Below are 7393 nucleotides of genomic sequence, written 5' to 3'. Positions count from 1 at the left end.
CGGAGGCGGAGGCGGACTGAGGTGGAATTGGCAGGTGGCCCCTGGGGGCGAGCAGCAGCCCAAGCCGGCCGAGGTCTGGGCGTCGCCCGGCAGCCTCGGGCTCCAGACAACTCGCCCTGCTGCGGTTCCGCCTCCGGCGCGGAGCAGGGTGGGGGCGCTCTCGCGCCGTGCATAGGGCGCGCCGCCGGCTTCCCGGGCTCTTGCCCACCCTCCACGTTGCGGGAGCCCTTTTGTATGCCCTGGACTCTAGGGGAGAGTCACCTCAAGACCCCCAGGAAAGAAGAGATTTGAGGAGGGCAGTAACGGGCACAGGGCGTTGCAGGAAGAAGCTCTCTGGTGCCTGCCTAGATTTCTCCATCCCCACAGCCCCCTGAGAGCCTCGCCTCTCGTCCTCTCCTCTCACTGCCAGAGATCCTGGCCACATCTGCCAGCTGCACAGTGCCACCCTGCAGAGCTGTTGTTGGCAACTCTTCCCTTTCTTGTCCAAGGAAAGGGAGGAGGGGTGTAGCTGTGTGGCAGTCACCTCTGGGACCTGTTCTGAGAGAAGGTAGGGATGGGGCCTGGGAATGAGAGAGTGAGCAGGCAGGTCTGTACACAGGCTGCCCAGACCTGTTGAATTCAGGGAGTTAATGACAAGATGTGACAGGCGTACAGGGACAATGGCTGGAGGGCTCCAGCAGGGTCTGGGGACAGGCATTCAGGGCATCAGGCTTGGTAAATAACATTAGCAAGGCGACAACCTGAGCAGGCAAATTGGGAATGCAGACAGGGCTCCGTGACTGGGCTGGCTGTCTGCCTATGAGTCACCTCTGTGGATCGATTTCATCGCTGAGCACTTGGATATGCAGTGTGCTTAGAAAAAGAGGCTGGGTTGGAGTCCCCCTCAAAACCAGTGGAACAATTTGGGTGCACCACCAGTGGCCCAAGAGTATCGCCCCCTCAGGCCAGGCCCAGAAGATTTGGCCCCTGTCTCCTCCCTTTGGCCCCTCTTTTGCAAGGGCTAAGTTCCCCAGGTTTCAAGGTGAAACTGATTTCTCTAAAGCCACCCTGATTTGGCGGTCTCCGGAGATCCCTCAACCCCACTCCATCAAGCCACCTCTTCCTGCTCTGTCTCCTAGTCCCTGCTCAGTGCCTGTCCCCGAGGAGATATCAACAAATATTTGTTGAAAGAATGAGAAAACCAGTGCATTTCTTGATTTTTTTGAGGTTCTTGAATTTGTGTTTCCTACCATACCTATGCAATGAAAGTATAGCCCTTTAAGAAACAGCAGCGTGTCCAGTATGTCCATAACACAGCCGCTGCCTCAGGAAATAAACCAGCTCTGTGCAGATGTGGGCTGGGACGTAGGTGGGGGACAAAGAGTCCGGGAAAGCGGAAACCTGCTGTGAAGAGAGGCCAGGAACGCGGCTCATTTTGCAGGCATGATCTTGCTCTTCCTTTTCTGTTCTGACCATGTGGAACAAAAAACAGTTTGCTTTGGCCCAAAGACAAGGCGGGCGAGGCAGTGGCTGTGTCCGAACATGCTGAGAGCTAATTGTACCTGCTGTAGAACAGCTTCAGGTATTATCTGTAGAAGGCAGTGTGGAGTGGGTGGTTCAAAACACTGGCTGCCGTAGGCATGCTACCCAAAGCTGCTTTTGACTCCAAGGTGACAGCAGCCACCAACTGAGCCACCGTGGGCCTGAAACCCAGGTTTCTGGTGGGTTGTTTACTCAGTTGCAGAGATATCATCACAGCCAGATGGAGTAACCACTGAGTGGTGACATTTGAGGCTTTTGAGATGGAGCTGGCTGAAACTTGATTTTTGTCTATTTTCATATCTTGTCATGTATTGAATCATTTTTGAATAGCATGAAAATCTCATCCACTAGTTCATATTTGCCTGTTATTTTATAAGTAAGTGTCTTTCTCATAGCCAGTGACCATCACTAGGTCTGAGAAGACCTCTGGACTAGTACTTTGGACTAGTGGCCTTGCAAAGCCACACCTTGGAGCTGGAAGTGGCTTTTCTCCACTACTCAGAGGCATGGGGGCTGTAGTGAGTGGCCAGCTGTGAGGTTACTGCCACTCTCTCTCCTGAGTTCTGGCAGGGACACCAGCACAGCCCCATCAGGAGCTCTGCGCCAGAGCAGGAAATGCCATCAATCCTCCCTGGTCACATTCCCAGGCCCAGGGGAGCTGCTGGAGATGTCACACATATATCACCTACTTGGTACATTTCTGCCATTGCACCAAGGCCTGCTAGAGGACAGTGGCAATGGCTTTCTAGGGACTAGAAGAGTACCCAAGGGAGTAAGGAGGGGGGTGGCTTCACAAACATGGTCTCAAATCTTCTTTTGTGCACTTGGGGACATCAAAGACTAACTAGGGCCCTACATTCAGGCAGTCAAGGAACCAGGGTTAGCAGTCAAAGCTAGGGCTAACAGGGCCGGGACTCTGCCTGTGGAGTCTGCACGTGTGTATGTGCGTGCTGGACACTCCTGGAGGCACGTGTGTGTTTGTGTGGCGTTCCCAGTGTCATTCACATCCATGCCCACACCTGCCCCTTCAACCACCGCCACACCCACCCCCAACCCTGTGGTACATGTGGATTTCAAACAGAAACTGAATTTGTCCTGTTTCAGAAAAACAAATTTAATATTCAGGAAAGCACACACTCCAGGAGATGTATGTTCTAGTCCAGAATGGGAGTGACATTGAGCAAGCCTATGCTTCAGTGTCCCCATGTTCAACAGAGGACTGGACTAAATGGCCCCAAAGGGCCTTCTAGCTGTGGTGACACTGGCTTACCGAGGGCCCATTTTGCTCCAGGCGCTGTGCCTGTGGGGTTTCATTGAAGCCTCTCATTAACCTGACAAGCTAGGTTTACCCACTCGGCACACACAGTAACCGAGGCACAGGGAATTAAACACCTGGCCACAGGTGTCCCGCAAGTAAGTGAAAGTGCTGGGACGGGAACGTGGGGCTGTTTGGCTGCAGACCTGCTCAACCTGCTGTATCAAGGCATTTCCTGATGGAGTTGGCCCAGGGGTCTGGCACTCTGGGCCCTTGCCCAGCGGCAGCTTGACCAGTGCAAAGGCAGATCAGATACGGCAAACCTCAGAGCTGCTCAAGGGGGGTGGTTGGCTAAGGCCAGCTGTTTTCCTTTCAGCCTTGCTGCAAGCTGGGAGGTAGGGAGCCTTCACTGAGATGGCATGTGTTTAATCATTGTGTCAGCGATGACAGAGGCTCTCAGTGTTTGGTTAATCACTAGCTGTTCCCACTGTCTGAGTGCCCTGTCCCCTGATCTCTGCATTACTGGCTTCTTCTTAACATTCAATCATCAGCTTAAATGTTTGGTCACTCAGTCTAATGTGGCCACGCAGCGACTCTCTGTCACATCACCCCATTTTAATTATCTGGCCAGCACTACTTGCTCATAGTGTCCTCCTTTATGTCTTTCTCTGTTCAAGGTCTCTCTGTCCCCATCAAATAGTGTCAGATCACGTCTGTCTTGTTCTCTGTTGTACCCCTAAGTCCTGGTACAGTGCTTCACGCTCAGCAGGGACTCCGTGAATATTTGCTGGACAAATGATGATGCTCTAATGGCAAATAATAGTGACAAGAACCGTGCACCAATGGAGTGCTCAGTTATACTGCCCTGGGTGCTGGGGACACTGAGGATAATTTTACCGATTTCCTGCCTTCCTGGATTTCCAGTCTGGTGGAACAGACCTGGTAACAGATCACTGTAGGCCCGTGCCAGATGCTGAGTACTATGAGAGTCAGATTTACAGAGGGTGCTGTAAAGTCTGGGGAACACAGTGACTGACTCTGTCTGGGAGAATCCGGGAAGGTATTGAAGGATGAGTAGTTTTCTAGGCAGAGTAACAGTATGAGACATTTATAGTAAGGGAAGCAATATGTGCAAAGATGAGGAAGGAAAAAGGTCTGGTGTTCAGAGAAGTGGGGCAGTGCTTTGTAGGGCTGCAGAGGGCTGGGTGTGGGAGAAGATATTAATAAAATAGGCAGATAAAACAGGAAAGGCAGGCAGAGGTCTGGCCATGGAGAGCATTGAAAGCCAAGTGGATGGCACATATAGTAATAACATTCATCGGGCGTTGGGCAGATGGGAGAGGGGAGGAGGGGATGGGTATATATGCATGTAATGGGTGTGGTGCGCACTGTCTGGGGGATGGATACACTTGAAGCTCTGATGCGGGTGGGGAAGGGCAATATACATAACCTATACATTTGTACCCCCATAATATGGTGAAATAAAAAAAGAAAAAAAAAAGAAAGCCAAGTGGAGGCATTTACACGACGTTAGGTTGTATATTTGCGACGTTTAAAAGCAGAGGAGACACACAGTCAGATCTTTGTTTTAATGCTGTTGTCTGCTGGCTAGCAATATGGACAGAGAAGAGGGGAGAGGTGAGCAGGCTGCCTGCTAAAGCAGGAGTCCACGTTCAGGGCTCCACTAGATAGGAAGGCACACAGAGGCTGTGTGTGTGATGACCTGGCTTGTAAAGGAACCAAAGCCTCATGTGTAGGAACATTAGCAACACCGGCTCCAGCCTGTACCATGAACCCTGACCAAGGTGCTGGACTTGAACACCAAGACCTTGGGGGAGGGCTGCCTTCCCAAGCATCCTGAGACCCAGTGGCACCAACTGAGTAACTGGAGGAGTCTCCAAGCAAAGAAAGAGCTTCTGGCAGCTACTCCAAAGAAAGGATATGTCCTGATGCCTCCCACCAGCTTATCCTGCAGCCTGGAAATGCTCCACCCCTGCCACATCTGGCCCCTCTGAAGACATCTCCATGCAGGGTGAGGGTGAAGGGCCGCTGGGCATGTGGCGTGGTAGGTGGATGGACATGAACCTGCACACACATGCTGTAGGCCTGGGGCTCTGGGATGAAGCAATCTTTGAGTAGCCATCCTGTGTCTGAGTGACAGACTCTGAACTCCAGCCCCTGCCCAGCGCCCTGTGCTGCAGGGCTCTCAGCTATTGGTTTAATTTGACACCAGGAGGGATGACCAAATTTGTGGCAAGCTCTGGGAAATAGGGGAAGGGTTGCAATATTGCCTCCTCAAAGTCCCAAGTCACTGAAATGGAAATTGGCTGCCATGTCAGGAAGGAATAAGGGAGAGAAAATTGCCTTGTGAGCAATTCAGCTTGGTCATAAATATCTCCAATAATCCTTCATGCCACACGGTGCTGTGTCAGGCGCTGAGCTCTTTCCCATACATCAGCCTGCTCGGTCATCACAATGGGCCTGTGAGGTAAACAGGGCCAGGACTAGCTTCCCAGGGTGGCGTGGGTAGAGCTGGGGCTGGAAGCCAGGCCCCGTTTTGATGCCAGTTTTGCACAGGGGCTGGCCCAAGGGGTCCTTATGCTGTGCTGGGGAACCAGGAACTTAGAGACAGGTTAACGATGAGAGGCCAGGGGAGCTGGCTGCCTTCTGTGCAGTCCTGCCTGGGAGCTCCTCCTTCCTTCTTCTCCTTTTCCTTTTTTTTTTTTTTTTTTTTGGTTTGTATCCAGGTAAAATCCACATAGCATAAAATTTACCATTTTAACCATTTAAGGTGTACAATTCAATGGCATTTAGTACATTCACAGGGTTGTGTGACCATCACCACTGTCTAATTCCAGAACATTTTCATCACACCAAAAGCAGACCTCATACCCATTAGGCACTCACACCTCAGTCCCCTTGCCCTTATTTTCTTTTAAAACTTGCATTATTACAAGTTACTTGTGGCCCTCAGGTGCAGAGAGTTGAATGAAACCCAGCCCTCGCTTCAGGCCCTGCTTGCGTTTTAGTTTTCAATCCCCTTTGTCTCAGGTCCCCACACCCTTCGCCTCCTGGGCACCCATTCTAATGCTTTTGAGATGAGTCCCTGAATATGTATGCATTCTTATAAAATATAGCGTTGTTTTGTGTATGTGTTTTTAATTTGCATAAATGTTATTGTGCTATAAATCTTGTTCTGTTTCTTACTTAAAAAAAGAATCAGCACTATAATTTCGAGATCAGTCCATGTTGCACATACATCTAGTTACTTCAAACTGCTGCTTAGTTTTCTGTTTAGCCTGCCCCTTCTCCTGGGGATGGAAAGATGGCCTGTCCCTATTTCCTTGCAGTGCCACAGTGGCCACTCCTGGATATGTCCTGATGGGACCAACATAGGGGTAGTCCTCTAGATGTGGGCCCACCGGATCAGAGAGTTCATATGTACTTAATTCACTAAGCCCTGCTGCACTGTTCTGCAAAACAGTAGAGAAGTTGACACTCCTCCCAGGAGGTCACAGGACTCCAGTGTCACCTCCAGTGTCCTTGCTGACACATGGTATTGTCCAATTTTCTAATACTTGCCAAACTGATAGGGGCTAAGTGAATCTTATTGTTGTTTTCATTTGCATTTCATTGATTACTACTTTTTTGCATCTTTTTACACATTTTAGTGGTCATTAGATTTCGTTTTATGTAAATTGTCCATTCAAATTCTTTCTGTTTTTTTTTTTTTAATTTGGACTCCTGTCTTCTTGCTGAATGATCCCTTCTTGTTGGTTTTAGACATCAAGAGTACCAAAGTATTCACCTCTGTCATTTATCTTTTTTTAATGTTATCATTTTGTGAACAGAAATCTGTAATTTTGTTTGGTCACATCTGTCAATCCTTATGGCCTGAAGATTTTATTTTATTTTTATTTTAAATTTTTTAATTATTATGGGCACATGATAGTTGTATATCTTTATAGGGTACATGTGATGTTTTGATACATGCATACAGTGTGAATTAATCAAATCAGGGTAATTGGGTATCCATCACCTCAGGCATTTATCACCTCTCTGTGCTAGGAACATTCCAATTCCACTCTTTTACTTATTATAAAGTATACTCTGACTCATGGTTGATCATAGTTTACTTTTTTGTACTGTCAAATATTGTTCATTCTATCTAACTTTATTTTTGCACCCATCAACCATCCCCACTCCATCCCCCGCTCCCCACTACCCTTCCCAGCCTCTGGTAACCATCATTTAACTCCCTGTCTCCATGAGATCAATTGTTTTTATAACAATATTTAGCTCCCACATATGAGTGAGAACATGTAAGATTTGTCTTTCTGTGCTTGGCTTATTGGCTTGAAGATTTTATTTTAGGTCTGATGCTATCCTCTCCAAGCCCAAAAGGTATTTGCTTACATTTTCTTCCAATAGCATTATGTTTTTATCTTTTATATTTAGGCTTTGAATCCATTGGAAATCAATGTTTAAATATGGTGTGAGGTGGGAGTCTAACCACTTTTCTCAGCACTATTTACTCAAAAAACCCTTCCTTTCCCCATTGATTTGTGGTTCCAACTTTAACATATATATTAACTCTCTATTATTTTCCTTTGATGT

This window comes from Eulemur rufifrons, chromosome 30 (genome assembly GCF_041146395.1).
Source record: "Eulemur rufifrons isolate Redbay chromosome 30, OSU_ERuf_1, whole genome shotgun sequence".
Lineage (NCBI taxonomy): Eukaryota > Metazoa > Chordata > Mammalia > Primates > Lemuridae > Eulemur > Eulemur rufifrons.
Note: the sequence above shows the minus strand (reverse complement) of the source record.